Source organism: Haemaphysalis longicornis, unplaced genomic scaffold (assembly GCF_048455015.1).
Source record: "Haemaphysalis longicornis isolate Haplotype H1 unplaced genomic scaffold, Haemaphysalis longicornis Haplotype H1 scaffold_99, whole genome shotgun sequence".
Taxonomy (NCBI): Eukaryota; Metazoa; Arthropoda; class Arachnida; order Ixodida; family Ixodidae; genus Haemaphysalis; species Haemaphysalis longicornis.
The window spans coordinates 931,370-947,127 of NW_027526471.1; the positions used below are offsets into that span (position 1 = coordinate 931,370).

At 51.0% G+C, this 15,758-nt stretch overlaps 3 non-coding genes across 3 annotated transcripts; all 3 read right to left on the minus strand.

Moving 5' to 3' along the window:
* Positions 1-3,211: 3,211 nt before the first annotated feature.
* Positions 3,212-3,283, minus strand: Trnam-cau (transfer RNA methionine (anticodon CAU)). Its single transcript has one exon. It is a non-coding gene; the product is annotated as a tRNA-Met (tRNA).
* A 10,678-nt stretch (positions 3,284-13,961) lies between these two features.
* On the minus strand, positions 13,962-14,033 carry Trnam-cau (transfer RNA methionine (anticodon CAU)). The gene has a single exon. It is a non-coding gene; the product is annotated as a tRNA-Met (tRNA).
* Positions 14,034-14,712: 679 nt separating this feature from the next.
* On the minus strand, positions 14,713-14,784 carry Trnam-cau (transfer RNA methionine (anticodon CAU)). Its single transcript has one exon. It is a non-coding gene; the product is annotated as a tRNA-Met (tRNA).
* Between the last annotated feature and the right edge of the window lie 974 nt (positions 14,785-15,758).

Consider the following 15,758-nt stretch of genomic DNA (forward strand, 5'->3'; position numbering starts at 1 on the left):
TTGAAACGCCCCTACCGCGGCAACGTCGGCGAGCGCTCCCAATCTTATCAGCATGTCACGAAAATCTTCCACCCGGTATGGCCTTGCTTTCATATCAGCGTGAAAAATAAAGTATTCGAAACAGTACGACCTGTTGGCAGAGTCGGCAGAAGAATTGGTATTCCTGAGAAATACTTTCCATGGTCCTGTTTCCGCGACCCGGGTGGGCCGCAAAATCCGCTCTCGAAGAGCTCATGAAAAAAAATCGCGCCAATCCACCCATGTGAATGTGGTTGGAAAGCAAAGCTGTAAACGGCACCTATAACGATTACACGTGCGACGTCACTTAAATTCACTCTCACCGCTCTACAAATAGTAAAACGAGAGAGAAGTAAAAAGCACTTAACCACACCATTTAGTACTTCAAAGAGGTATTCTTGGTAAGGTTAAATCGATGCATGATGCATCAACGGTGTTTGGTTGAGTTGTATTGGTGTAGCACAAGAGTGGTAACTTTTTTTAAAATTAAAGGAAGCTCCAACCCGCTGTTAGACGATCTGACTTCTCCGTGTCTGTGCCGCGGACGAAGGCGACGAGATTTGCGGCAGAGAAGGAGCAGCAGGAGGAAGAAATACTTCAGTTCAGATTTCTGAACGACCCAGAGTGCAGCCCTGTGGAGCGATTCCCTCTTCTTTGGGGCCATATGCAGCCCCCGCGGCCTGTGTTCTGTCCACCCGCTGACGCTGGGTAGGTAGAGAGGGCCTGGACAGCAGCATCTCCCATTGCTCTTGTTGGGTAGTTGACGGAAAGAGAGGAGGGTCCTCAGGGCTAAAGTCGCACATCCCGATTACGGGGCGCAGTGTTCCTACTTCTGAGCAAAATACACATTCAGCGTCGTAGCGAGTCGGATGCATTAAGTGAAGACGCATAGGCTGTGGGAAGGAGCCCGGATTGTATAAGCCGTACGGTAGTTTGTTGTTCTCTGGAAAGGTCAGGGTAAGGCGAAGGTATGGTCTGTCTCAGAAGGCGATAATGGTGGGTTACCTCCCTGAACGTGACCAGAGGGTGACTGTCCTCGTGGAGCTCCATAGCACGGGAGGTAAAAGCGCAGGCTTTTTGGGTGGGCGTATTTGTTGCCTTCCATTGAAACGTCAGGGGGTGACCAGATGAGCTAGTGGTTTTTTAGCACTCGCAGTGCAGGTCAAGACACCCAACCCTAGTGGTAATTCCAGTAGGCTTGCTGGGAATCGATGACTACCCTCCGAACCCCTGGTTGTGCGAGAGCCAAGGTGAGGGCTGCCTCTTCTGCTGCCGTCATTTCTTGGGTCCTAAGCCAGGTACACGCAATGACGTTGGTTCTGGAGGTAGCCACGATGATGGCGTATTGCTGCCCTCGATGTTTAAAGGCTTCTGTGTAGATAGCTGCATGATCCCCACCGAGGGTGGTGTTTAGCGCTTGAGTCCGTGCTTTTCGCTGACCGTCGTCTTGTGAGGTGTTCATATTTCTAAGCAAAGGGAGCATCTTTAGGTTATTCGCCAAGAGTCCGGGAGTACGTCAAGCGGAGTGACATTCTGGGCTGCCCAGCCAATTTGGTGAAGCATGCGGTTACCCATCGCAGTTCTGAGTAGGACCTTGTGGTTAGAAAGATGGCCTTCTATCAGCTCTTCCACCATGTTTGGGAGCCCCGTGCTAAGCAGCCTCTGTGTGGACGCACTCATGAGAAGGCCAATCTCCTGCTCGACCGCCTTTCTAATCATTATACAAAGCATCTCTTTGTCTCCCTTGTCGAGAAGAAGACGGGGGTTGACGTAAGTAACTCTTGAGAGGACAAAAGCCTCAATTAATCGAAAGGTACCGGATTCCTTTAGGCCTCGCTTCTTGGTGGCAACTCGCCTGATCATGTGTATGATTTGATTAATGCTGTTTTTGAGGCGCTGCAAGGAGATGTCACTCTTGGTGTTAGCCTCGAGATGTAGGCCCAGGATCTTGGTGCTGGGGCTTGGAGTGATGGCCTGGCCATCAAGGAGTATTTGAACGTATTCCTTGGTTTGGCGTAAGGGCAGACGACAAGGAGCTGTGATTGTTTACGTGAACACTGGAGGCCTCAGGCTTTAGCACATTGGCGTACTAGAAATGAGATGACATGCATTGGTGTGAGCTTCCTTTATTTTTTAACTCTTAGCACATGAGCAAGGTGCGCACAGGGCCGCTAGACGGGCATGAGTGGTCGCGTGACGCTTTCACGTGGCATTCAGCGTGAAGGCAGGGGGTAAACTCGTAGATGTGCTTGGTGAGTACACCACCTGTCTTCCCAGTCATTGCCTGGGCTCGTAGCTGAATGGGTAAGACAACTTGCTCTCGCTTTGTTGGTCCATTATTTCCAGGTTCGATTCCCGGTGGTGCCAGCAAATTCTTTTATTTGTTTGCTGGGGTTTTCTGGTGACACCAACGGTCGCGAAAGAACCCTTGGGAGGTAGAGGTAAAAAGCTTTGCTTCAAAACACGTCCGCACACCGCGGTGGCCGGAAGTGGAATCTGCGCCACTCTGCTGGGACGAAACAGGAGTGATTATTCGAGGAAGCAGTCCCTGCTCTGAACATTCGTCGCCATAGTTGCAATAGCGTGTGTCTGATTGAAGAGCGATTAACATCCTTACCAATCACCTCACCTAATTTACTTACCTCCCTCTCTCCTCTCCAACCCAGATATCTGAGGAAGAAAAAAAACAGTAGCAGAGCGTGGTTTCAATTCACGGACCTCTAGGTTATGGGCCCAGCACGCTTCCACTGCGCCACTCTGCTGGGACGACACAGGGGTGATTATTCGAGGAAGCAGTCCCTGCTCTGAACATTCCTCGCCATAGTTGCGATAGCGTGTGTCTGATTGAAGAGCGATTAACACCCTTACCAATCACCTCACCTAATTTACTTACCTCCCTCTCTCCTCTCCAACCCAGATATCTGAGGAAGAAAAAAAACAGTTGCAGAGCGTGGTTTCGATCCAAGGACCTCTAGGTTATGGGCCCAGCACGCTTCCACTGCGCCACTCTGCTTGGACGACACAGGGGTGATTATTCGAGGAAGCAGTCCCTGCTCTGAACATTCCTCGCCATAGTTGCAACGGCGTGTGTCTGATTGAAGAGCGATTAACACCCTTACCAATCACCTCACCTAATTTACTTACCTCCCTCTCTCCTCTCCAACCCATATATCTGAGGAAGAAAAAAAAACAGTAGCAGAGCGTGGTTTCGATCCAAGGACCTCTGGGTTATGGGCCCAGCACGCTTCCACTGCGCCACTCTGCTGGGACGAAACAGGAGTGATTATTCGAGGAAGCAGTCCCTGCTCTGAACATTCCTCGCCATAGTTGCAACGGCGTGTGTCTGATTGAAGAGCGATTAACATCCTTACCAATCACCTCACCTAATTTACTTACCTCCCTCTCTCCTCTCCAACCCAGATATCTGAGGAAGAAAAAAACAGTAGCAGAGCGTGGTTTCGATCCAAGGACCTCTAGGTTATGGGCCCAGCACGCTTCCACTGCGCCACTCTGCTTGGACGAAACAGGAGTGATTATTCGAGGAAGCAGTCCCTGCTCTGAACATTCCTCGCCATACTTGCAATAGCGTGTGTCTGATTGAAGAGCGATTAACATCCTTACCAATCACCTCACCTAATTTACTTACCTCCCTCTCTCCTCTCCCACCCAGATATCTGAGGAAGAAAAAAAACAGTAGCAGAGCGTGGTTTCAATTCACGGACCTCTAGGTTATGGGCCCAGCACGCTTCCACTGCGCCACTCTGCTGGGACGACACAGGGGTGATTATTCGAGGAAGCAGTCCCTGCTCTGAACATTCCTCGCCATAGTTGCAACGGCGTGTGTCTGATTGAAGAGCGATTAACATCCTTACCAATCACCTCACCTAATTTACTTACCTCCCTCTCTCCTCTCCCACCCAGATATCTGAGGAAGCAAAAAACAGTAGCAGAGCGTGGTTTCGATCCAAGGACCTCTAGGTTATGGGCCCAGCACGCTTCCACTGCGCCACTCTGCTTGGACGAAACAGGAGTGATTATTCGAGGAAGCAGTCCCTGCTCTGAACATTCCTCGCCATAGTTGCAACGGCGTGTGTCTGATTGAAGAGCGATTAACATCCTTACCAATCACCTCACCTAATTTACTTACCTCCCTCTCTCCTCTCCAACCCAGATATCTGAGGAAGAAAAAAACAGTAGCAGAGCGTGGTTTCGATCCAAGGACCTCTAGGTTATGGGCCCAGCACGCTTCCACTGCGCCACTCTGCTTGGACGAAACAGGAGTGATTATTCGAGGAAGCAGTCCCTGCTCTGAACATTCCTCGCCATACTTGCAATAGCGTGTGTCTGATTGAAGAGCGATTAACATCCTTACCAATCACCTCACCTAATTTACTTACCTCCCTCTCTCCTCTCCAACCCAGATATCTGAGGAAGAAAAAAACAGTAGCAGAGCGTGGTTTCGATCCAAGGACCTCTAGGTTATGGGCCCAGCACGCTTCCACTGCGCCACTCTGCTTGGACGAAACAGGAGTGATTATTCGAGGAAGCAGTCCCTGCTCTGAACATTCCTCGCCATACTTGCAATAGCGTGTGTCTGATTGAAGAGCGATTAACATCCTTACCAATCACCTCACCTAATTTACTTACCTCCCTCTCTCCTCTCCCACCCAGATATCTGAAGAAGAAAAAAAACAGTAGCAGAGCGTGGTTTCAATTCACGGACCTCTAGGTTATGGGCCCAGCACGCTTCCACTGCGCCACTCTGCTGGGACGACACAGGGGTGATTATTCGAGGAAGCAGTCCCTGCTCTGAACATTCCTCGCCATAGTTGCAACGGCGTGTGTCTGATTGAAGAGCGATTAACATCCTTACCAATCACCTCACCTAATTTACTTACTTCCCTCTCTCCTCTCCAACCCAGATATCTGACGAAGAAAAAAAACAGTAGCAGAGCGTGGTTTCGATCCAAGGACCTCTAGGTTATGGGCCCAGCACGCTTCCACTGCGCCACTCTGCTGGGACGAAACAGGAGTGATTATTCTAGGAAGCAGTCCCTGCTCTGAACATTCCTCGCCATAGTTGCAATGGCGTGTGTCTGATTGAAGAGCGATTAACATCCTTACCAATCACCTCACCTAATTTACTTACCTCCCTCTCTCCTCTCCAACCCAGATATCTGAGGAAGAAAAAAAACAGTAGCAGAGCGTGTTTTCGATCCAAGGACCTCTAGGTTATGGGCCCAGCACGCTTCCACTGCGCCACTCTGCTTTTTTTTTTTTCTTTATTACCGGCTTGGTACAAAACATGCAATACAACTTTTGCACAACACAAGCTTAAAAGCACTTGCCGACCTCAGGCAAATGCGTGTGGGTTAAAACTGCTTGAGGGATACCAGTTCGTTCAATACGTTCATCCACGCTGGTGGTTCACTCTGGGCCTCGAAAACATCTCTTACAAAAGCGACGCTTTCCTTGAAGTATTCCCTCGCCGGACGTGCGTTGACATCAGCGTGACGCACTGCCATACGCGTTTTCCATATACTGTGCAGGCTGAGGACAAGGAACATGTCATAAGGCACACCTTCGTCGTTTTCGGTTGGCAAAAACCGTATGCCATAAGGGCTTATTGGTAGATCTTTTTTTAAAGTTCTTTGCAGGATGTCCCAGTGAAATACGGCATCGCTGCAGTCAAGAAATATGTGCTCGATTGTCTCCGGTTTACGACAGATAATGCAGTCGATGCCCCAGGGAACAGAAAGCCCTTTCTCTTGAAGCCAAGGTTTCACTGGCAAAGTACCGCTGTGCAGTTGAAAGAAAAAGGATTTCGCTGATGACCGGACTGGCATTTTTTTAACTCTTTTTAGAACGTCTTGTCCTGGGCCTGCGCAATGTAGGGACCGGTACAAAGGCACCGGCAGTGTCACGTCAATCAAATCTTTGTACAGTCGTCTTCGGTGTACAGTACTGAGATATTCTATTGAAAACCGCGCCTTTAAGAACTGGTATGCTAGAACAACTTCTCTTAAATAGCCCCGTGCAGTCGATCCCCCCACAACATAAGACGACACGACAAAGTCTGGCAAAACATCACGCAGCCTGAGTTGAATTACACTGCACAAAAAGACATCTCTTTGGTCGCGTAGAAAAACAAAACGTGAAACAACTTGTCTTAAGAATAAGTGTACCAAACCCAAGCCGCCACTTCTCACGGAACGGAACAGGTTTGTGCGACTTGTGCGCTCCCACGTGGAGCCCCAGACGAATACGGCAAAGACTCTATGCAATTTTTGCACATGAAGCCTTGTCATGTATAGCACTTGCAGTACATACCAAATTTTGGCCACCAGAAACAAATTGCACACAGTTGCACGGCCGAACATTGATAAATCCCGACCGCCCCATTTACCTGTTTTCCCCCTCACCCGTTCTGTCTCTGCTGCCCAGTATTCGTTCGTGTCACGATACTGGTCAAGCGGCACTCCCAGGTATCGTGAGGGTATAGTGGTCCACTGTGCATTTGCAAAAGATGCTGGAGTGCTGTCCCACGCACCGTGCCAAAACCCTGTGGTTTTATCCCAGTTGATCTCACTACCTGTCTGTTTGCAAAACATGACCGCATCATTCACTGCTTCGAGAACGCTTTCTTTGTCAGCACACATAAGGGCCACGTCGTCAGCATAGGCGAGAATTTTCACCTCACTTTCATGAAGTCTGAAACCGCGCACGCTGTCATTGCAAATTACCTTCAAACAAAAAGGCTCGAGGTAGAGGGCAAAGAGTAAAGGTGCCAGAGGGCATCCTTGTTTAACGGATGACAGGATTTGGAAGCTACTGGTTATTTTCTTGTTTATAATAAGACTGGCTGAGCAGTCCGAGTAGCTCATTCTGACGCCTTCTAAAATGACGGAACCGACATTCACGTGCTCCAGAATATCAAAAAGAATTTTGTGTGAAACGCGATCGAACGCCTTTTCTAAGTCGAGCTGTAGAACAGCAACGTGTCCACCCAGCGAGTCCACGCACTCTAGGATGCTCCTGGCCACATGAATGTTGGTCTGAATAGAGCGCCCTTTTATTCCACACGTTTGGTGTGGCCCCACAATATATGTTATTACTGCTTGCAACCTACTCGCTAAAACCTTCATAAAAATTTTATAATCGACGTTGGTAAGGCTAATAGGGCGAAAGCCCTTAACTGACAATAACTTAACCAGGTCGTTGCTCTTTGGAATTAGAACGACATGCGAGTGTCTAAACGATTTTGGCAACATTTTTTTCTGATATGATTCCTTTAACACGGCGTAAAGGATCAGTCCCAGTTCACCCTTAAACGCTTTGTAGAAACTGGCCCCTAAGCCATCCGGTCCAGGGGATTTTCCCGTACTCAGTTCGTCAATGGTCTTCTCAATTTCGGATACACTTATTGGCCCTTCCAGGTATTCTGTTACTTTGTCGTCTAACTTAGGCATCGTCGATAAGAAGCAGCTTTTAAACCCGTCTTCAAGGTCCCGCCCATTCCCTAGCAGTTCGTGATAGTGCTGTAAGAACGCTTGGCAGATCGTATCGCTGTCTTGCGTAACTTGTCCGCTGTAGTCTATTGCCGTGATTTCATTCTGCCTTGCGTATCTTTTTTCTTCGCCTAGCGAGCGCTTTGTTGGCGCTTCTCCTAACCATAATTTTTCTGCCCGGGCGCGTATTGCAGCCCCTCTGTATCTATCTGCATCTATCAGTTCAAGTTGCGCCTTCACCTCTCTAATAGCTTCTGTGAACTTCCCCGGCTGTGTTGTTTCGACGCTTAAAAGAAATTCGAGTTGTAGCTGTAGTTCTTTTTCTTTTTTCCTCTCCTCATGCCGTAGTGTCGAAGACCTTTCAATAGCGTCCATTTTAACTTCATGTTTAAAGTTTTCCCACTTTGGTGTGATGTCCGTTTGCTCTGCGTCCAACAGCGCTTTCAGTTTTTGACTTACTTTATCGACGAAAGCGTCGTCTTGGAGAAGCTTTGCATTAAACTTCCACAAAGACCAGTTGAATTTATGTTTTCTTTTGCCATATCCCAGGTCTAACGTCACTAAGCTGTGATCACTGAAACTTATGTGTTTGACCTCATAATCGCAGCATAAAGGCACCAGACCCGCGGATACGTATATCCTGTCTAGCCTGGAATGGCTATGTCCTTGAAAATGTGTATACTCGGTGGGTTTCCCGCCCGATAGTAGGCAGCCCACATCTTCAAAGTTTAGGTCTTGCACCACCGAATTGAGGTACAAAGCGCTCGTATCGCGGATGGGCAAATTTGCAACTCTATCGGGTGGGTTACAAACGCAATTGAAATCGCCTAGCATAAAAACATTTCTCTCGCAGTTAAGGTAGGGCTCAATTTTCTCAAAACATTTCTGTCTATCATTCGATCGGGTAGGGGCATACACACATACAACCCGCCAGTTTGAACCGCTAAAGCGAAAATCACACACAATCATGCGGCCTTCACTACATGCGACAACATGCTCAACATCAATGCCGATAGCCTTACTGAGAAACAATGCGCATCCACCAGACGTGCCTACCGCATGGGAAACGCAAACATTGAACAATGCACCGTAAACAAGCACCATGCGATCCGTTTGCTCTTCGCTTTCAATTTTAGTTTCTTGCACTGCAAGAATGTCTAGGCTGTTCTCTATGAGGAGGCGTTTGACTTGATGCTGCCGCCTTTTCGCCGACAATCCGCGCACGTTCAACGTGCCTACGCGAAGGTTAGCCTTTACATTTGGCGCCATCGGAAAAAAATGAAGCAAGTGGACCTCACAGACAATGCTCACCTTTCAGTCGAAGCATGTGACAGCGCACTCAGAGCTACGTATTGTCTTTCCGAAAGTATTGTTCGCTTATTGGAGGCGGCTGCTTCACATACCTCGACACCACGATCCCGGTGCGTGGCATCCCGCGTGTGTCGTGTCGATTGTCCGGGTGCGCACAGCATTTTCAGTTATGGTGGCTTCGTCGCCCACGGTGTCGAAGCGGTCCTTCGGTCTGGTGGTATCGTTGGTTTCGGCTTAAAAGATGAGCGTCGTCCTGGCGCCGACTTCGGTGGCGGTTCATCGGGAACCGTGACCTCCGTGCTCACGCCGTCGCCATTGTTTCCTTCTCGCTGGCGCTTGACTGGGGTGTTGCTGGCGCCGGATTCCTGGTTGTCCATGGGCTCTGGCTCCTCAGTAGTTGAAACCGCGCCTGTCGTGGTGGCATCGCGCTGTCCTTTTCCAACGTCGTCAGCTTGCGATGAATGTGCAGCTTCAAGCTGATTGTTTTCGGTGGTGCTTGTATCTTCTTTGGGAGCAGTGTGATGGTCCTTGACTTGCTTGGTGGGCGTTGGCTCAGGGGGCGTATCCTTGGTTCCTTCACGAGAAATTTCCTCCGCTTCGGCCTCGTCCATCACGAGCTCACGCTTGTCTTCATTGTACGTCCGGGAGGCAGCAGTCGCATAGGTTTTCACACATTCAGCCATTTCGTGCCCAAAGCGACGGCATAAGGTGCACCGCGGAACGCGGCACTCACGCCTGATGTGGCCTGTGCGTTGGCACCGAAGGCAGAGCGGGGCCCTGCCTGGCACCACCACAAGCGCCTTGGCACCGGCGATACGTAGTTCATGAGGGATGTCCTCGGGCGACACACCAGCCTTGAGCCTGAGCACGCCTACACGTGTCATGCTGCACTGGCTGCCACAACCCTCCGCGCGCCACTTTTCCCTGCTCACCTCGATGATGCTGCCGTACGGGGAGAAAGCCACTCTGATGTCGTCGTCTCGTACATGGTGAAGCAACCAGTGAAGCTTCACACGGAAGTCACGGTTGCACGGGTTGATAACAACACACTTTCGTCCTTTCACAACAATTTCTGTCTCGGTGAGCATTTTCTGTGAGGCGTCCGGAGTCTTGAAAGTTGCGGCCCAGATGTGGTTCATCTGATACGGGCCGAGCGCGAGCACTTCGCCAAGCAGGCCTCTTTCCACTAGCGCGTCTCGGAAATGTTCGACGTGATAAGGCCGTCCCCTCATATCGGCATGAAAAAAAACTGTGTTTAAAACAACTGGTCCTGTTGGCAGTGGTGGCAAAACGATAGCATATTCCTGAGAGTCATCTTCAAACCTGTTGCCGCGGCCCGAAAGGCTCGCTGAAAACGCCCCATTGCTGGAGCCAGACATTCTGCGACCGCTCCGCTCGGAAGCCGGAAGTAGAATCCTGAGCTTCTGCGCCACTCTGCTTGGACGACACAGGGGTGATTATTCGAGGAAGCAGTCCCTGCTCTGAACATTCCTCGCCATAGTTGCAATAGCGTGTGTCTGATTGAAGAGCGATTAACATCCTTACCAATCACCTCACCTAATTTACTTACCTCCCTCTCTCCTCTCCAACCCAGATATCTGAGGAAGAAAAAAAACAGTAGCAGAGCGTGGTTTTGATCCAAGGACCTCTGGGTTATGGGCCCAGCAAGCTTCCACTGCGCCACTCTGCTGGGACGAAACAGGAGTGATTATTCGAGGAAGCAGTCCCTGCTCTGAACATTCCTCGCCATAGTTGCAATAGCGTGTGTCTGATTGAAGAGCGATGTGATGACTGGCGTCCCACGAGTGGGGAAAAACCCGGACGACGGCGCAGAGCAGGTTTCACGAGAAGAAAAAGAAGATGGTGACCGGGCCATTTTCCATTAGAGGGTGTGTGCCAGGAGGGGAGTAGCATCATCATGGAGGGCTGGCCTAGGAAGCGGAGCGAGCGGCGGAGGTTCCGGAGGGCAGCTGGACCAAAACGACCGGCAGGCGGGTCGAGGCTTTCGTGGCTTTCAAGGTTCGAGGCTCGTGGTCGCTCCAGCGGGGTGACGTCCACGGGCCTGTGACACCGAAGACCGACGTCGCCGGTCGGGAAGCTGTCGGATCGCCGAGACGTCCCTGGGAGCCGCAGTTCCGAGGCAAGGCCTAGCGAGCGGAGCCAGCGGCGCGTGACTCAGCGGAACCGCGACCGGTCCGCCGTCTTCCGAAACCCTGCGGCGAGGACGTCGATGCCGTGGCGACAGAGCGCCATCACTGTGGGACAGAGCTGTGAGCGTGGCGTTGTCAATTTCTCCCGCTTCTCTCCCGAACTCTAGTGGGTCGGACCTGTTTGTATTTTTTTATTTCGCTTGTGTGCGCGTTCCGTTTCCAATATATTCAGTGTTGTTCAAGACCATGGCGTCAACTTTCTTGTGATCTTCCTCCGCGAGTCACACACCCGTCTGCTTAACCCCAACGTCCTCACAATTTTTGGCGTCCGCGACAGGACCTTGCTCTACTTCCATCTGAAGAGCTTAAGCAGGCAAGTGGGTGTGACGAACGAGGATGGATCTCGAGAAGTTGATGCTCATCGGCAAAGAATTAGGGCTGTCAGGTCAGGATCTCAGAGAACAAGAGACAGGTTCCCTCCGCAATGACCGGACCCAAAAACTCTCCAGTAGAGGCATGCAGCAAGTCTCGACGACGCCAAGCTGTGCGAGCGTCTCCAGCAAGCAGCACGCCGACAACCGAGCTGGAGAGGATGCCAACGTCGGGAGGACTTCTGGAAGGCCAACCCGTGGTCGTCCTGCGAGAAACTGGCTGTAATACGGTCATCGTGAACCGCTCTCTCGTTGCTGACACCACGCTTACAGGAGGCATGAGCACCGTCCAACTATTAAATCGAACGTGTCTGTCCCTGCCGGAGGCAGACGTGGAAATCGATTCCCCGTTCTTCTCAGGCCGCGTACTAGCGTCCTGCATGGACAACCCCTTGTGGGACGTCATTATAGGGAACATTGAGGGGACTGGTGATGCCAATACGAAAGACAATCGGAACATCAGACGAGAGGAGCCTCACGAAAAGGAACCAGTAATTGCAAGCACGGTGCTTGGACAAGGCAGCGTCCGCGTCCCAGAAGACCTGCGCGGTCGGAACCTGCCATCGTCTTCGCGAGCTGCAGCAGGGTTGAAGACCCACATGCGCACCAACGCAGCAAAAAGCGAGGCTCCCACAACAATACCGCAGGTACCTGCCGTTGCTGACATCCTCTGCAATATCACCTCTGCTGACTTATGTGCGCTTCAGCAGCAAGACCCTTCTCTCCGAAAGTTTTTCGGCGAGGTCGGCAGAAAGGTGACATTCAACGCAGCGGTGATCCAGTTCGGGAAGAATGCTGGTATTCTTTATCGACGGCATCAGTTGCCCTCCGGAAAAGAAAGAAGGCAATTCGTCGTCCCCAAGGAGCTACGAGGCATCATCTTGGACAAGGCCCATCAAGGAACCCTCGGAAATCACAGGGGTATCAGGCGAACGATGGAGCGCGTCTGCAAGGACTTCTACTGGCCTGGGATGCAAGCTGACACTGCATGCTTCGTAAAATTGTGTCGCATGTGTCAGACGGCTGCGCCTAAGCACCGAGCAGCCACGGGATATCATGTCGGAGATCGAGGCATTTCGGCGTGTTGCCATCGATCTGGTCGTCAACCTCTCGCCCAGCGCCTAGAAGAGAAACCCCTCCACAGGGTTCAAGATGCCACACGCACCCAACGACGAAGTTGCGGGTGTGCCATTCCCTCTAACTCCTGCTCTATTACCGACTGCTCGTGCCGATTAACCTTTCCCAGCCATTGACAGAGTAGGCACGGAAGAGGGCACCTTTGTCCGATTTTTTTAAGTAGGCAGTTTATTCTATAGAGTGGATTTAAGAGTGGAAAATGCTGTTTCTTTTGTTGCTTTCCCTTCCATTGGGTTAGAGACTGCTTTGTACTGTTTCGGACTGACTGCGAAGGACCTTCACTCCGGCACGTTCCTTCGGTGCCTTGTGTCGCCATGAGTGAACATTTTTGTGTGCCGAGTTTTGTTTCCCCAAACAAACCTCTCGAGAAGGGGGGTGAATGTGATGACTGGCGTCCCACGAGTGGGGAAAAACCCGGACGACGGCGCAGAGCAGGTTCCACGAGAAGAAAAAGAAGATGGTGACCGGGCCATTTTCCATTAGAGGGTGTGTGCCAGGAGGGGAGTAGCATCATCATGGAGGGCTGGCCTAGGAAGCGGAGCGAGCGGCGGAGGTTCCGGAGGGCAGCTGGACCAAAACGACCGGCAGGCGGGTCGAGGCTTTCGTGGCTTTCAAGGTTCGAGGCTCGTGGTCGCTCCAGCGGGGTGACGTCCACGGGCCTGTGACACCGAAGACCGACGTCGCCGTTCGGGAAGCTGTCGGATCGCCGAGACGTCCCTGGGAGCCGCAGTTCCGAGGCAAGGCCTAGCGAGCGGAGCCAGCGGCGCGTGACTCAGCCGAACCGCGACCGGTCCGCCGTCTTCCGAAACCCTGCGGCGAGGACGTCGATGCCGTGGCGACAGAGCGCCATCACTGTGGGACAGAGCTGTGAGCGTGGCGTTGTCGATTTCTCCCGCTTCTCTCCCGAACTCTAGTGGGTCGGACCTGTTTGTATTTTTTTATTTCGCTTGTGTGCGCGTTCCGTTTCCAATATATTCAGTGTTGTTCAAGACCATGGCGTCAACTTTCTTGTGATCTTCCTCCGCGAGTCACACACCCGTCTGCTTAACCCCAACGTCCTCACAAGCGATTAACATCCTTACCAATCACCTCACCTAATTTACTTACCTCCCTCTCTCCTCTCCAACCCAGATATCTGAGGAAGAAAAAAAACAGTAGCAGAGCGTGGTTTCGATCCAAGGACCTCTAATTTATGGGCCCAGCACGCTTCCACTGCGCCACTCTGCTTGGACGACACAGGGGTGATTATTCGAGGAAGCAGTCCCTGCTCTGAACATTCCTCGCCATAGTTGCAACGGCGTGTGTCTGATTGAAGAGCGATTAACATCCTTACCAATCACCTCACCTAATTTACTTACCTCCCTCTCTCCTCTCCAACCCAGATATCTGAGGAAGAAAAAAAACAGTAGCAGAGCGTGGTTTCGATCCAAGGACCTCTGGGTTATGGGCCCAGCACGCTTCCACTGCGCCACTCTGCTGGGACGAAACAGGAGTGATTATTCGAGGAAGCAGTCCCTGCTCTGAACATTCCTCGCCATAGTTGCAACGGCGTGTGTCTGATTGAAGAGCGATTAACATCCTTACCAATCACCTCACCTAATTTACTTACCTCCCTCTCTCCTCTCCAACCCAGATATCTGAGGGAAAAAAAACCGTAGCAGAGCGTGGTTTCGATCCAAGGACCTCTAGGTTATGGGCCCAGCACGCTTCCACTGCGCCACTCTGCTTGGACGAAACAGGAGTGATTATTCGAGGAAGCAGTCCCTGCTCTGAACATTCCTCGCCATAGTTGCAATAGCGTGTGTCTGATTGAAGAGCGATTAACATCCTTACCAATCACCTCACCTAATTTACTTACCTCCCTCTCTCCTCTCCCACCCAGATATCTGAGGAAGAAAAAAAACAGTAGCAGAGCGTGGTTTCGATCCAAGGACCTCTAGGTTATGGGCCCAGCACGCTTCCACTGCGCCACTCTGCTTGGACAACACAGGAGTGATTATTCGAGGAAGCAGTCCCTGCTCTGAACATTCCTCGCCATAGTTGCAACGGCGTGTGTCTGATTGAAGAGCGATTAACATCCTTACCAATCACCTCACCTAATTTACTTACCTCCCTTTCTCCTCTCCAACCCAGATATCTGAGGAAGAAAAAAAACAGTAGCAGAGCGTGGTTTCGATCCAAGGACCTCTGGGTTATGGGCCCAGCACGCTTCCACTGCGCCACTCTGCTTGGACGACACAGGGGTGATTATTCGAGGAAGCAGTCCCTGCTCTGAACATTCCTCGCCATAGTTGCAATAGCGTGTGTCTGATTGAAGAGCGATTAACATCCTTACCAATCACCTCACCTAATTTACTTACCTCCCTCTCTCCTCTCCAACCCAGATATCTGAGGAAGAAAAAAAACAGTAGCAGAGCGTGGTTTCAATTCACGGACCTCTAGGTTATGGGCCCAGCACGCTTCCACTGCGCCACTCTGCTGGGACGACACAGGGGTGATTATTCGAGGAAGCAGTCCCTGCTCTGAACATTCCTCGCCATAGTTGCAACGGCGTGTGTCTGATTGAAGAGCGATTAACATCCTTACCAATCACCTCACCTAATTTACTTACTTCCCTCTCTCCTCTCCAACCCAGATATCTGACGAAGAAAAAAAACAGTAGCAGAGCGGGGTTTCGATCCAAGGACCTCTAGGTTATGGGCCCAGCACGCTTCCACTGCGCCACTCTGCTGGGACGAAACAGGAGTGATTATTCGAGGAAGCAGTCCCTGCTCTGAACATTCATTGCCATAGTTGCAATAGCGTGTGTCTGATTGAAGAGCGATTAACATCCTTACCAATCACCTCACCTAATTTACTTACCTCCCTCTCTCCTCTCCAACCCAGATATCTGAGGAAGAAAAAAAACAGTAGCAGAGCGTGGTTTCAATTCACGGACCTCTAGGTTATGGGCCCAGCACGCTTCCACTGCGCCACTCTGCTTGGACGACACAGGGGTGATTATTCGAGGAAGCAGTCCCTGCTCTGAACATTCCTCGCCATAGTTGCAATAGCGTGTGTCTGATTGAAGAGCGATTAACATCCTTACCAATCACCTCACCTTATTTACTTACCTCCCTCTCTCCTCTCCAACCCAGATATCTGAGGAAGAAAAAAAACAGTAGCAGAGCGTGGTTTCGATCCAAGGACCTCTAGGTTATGGG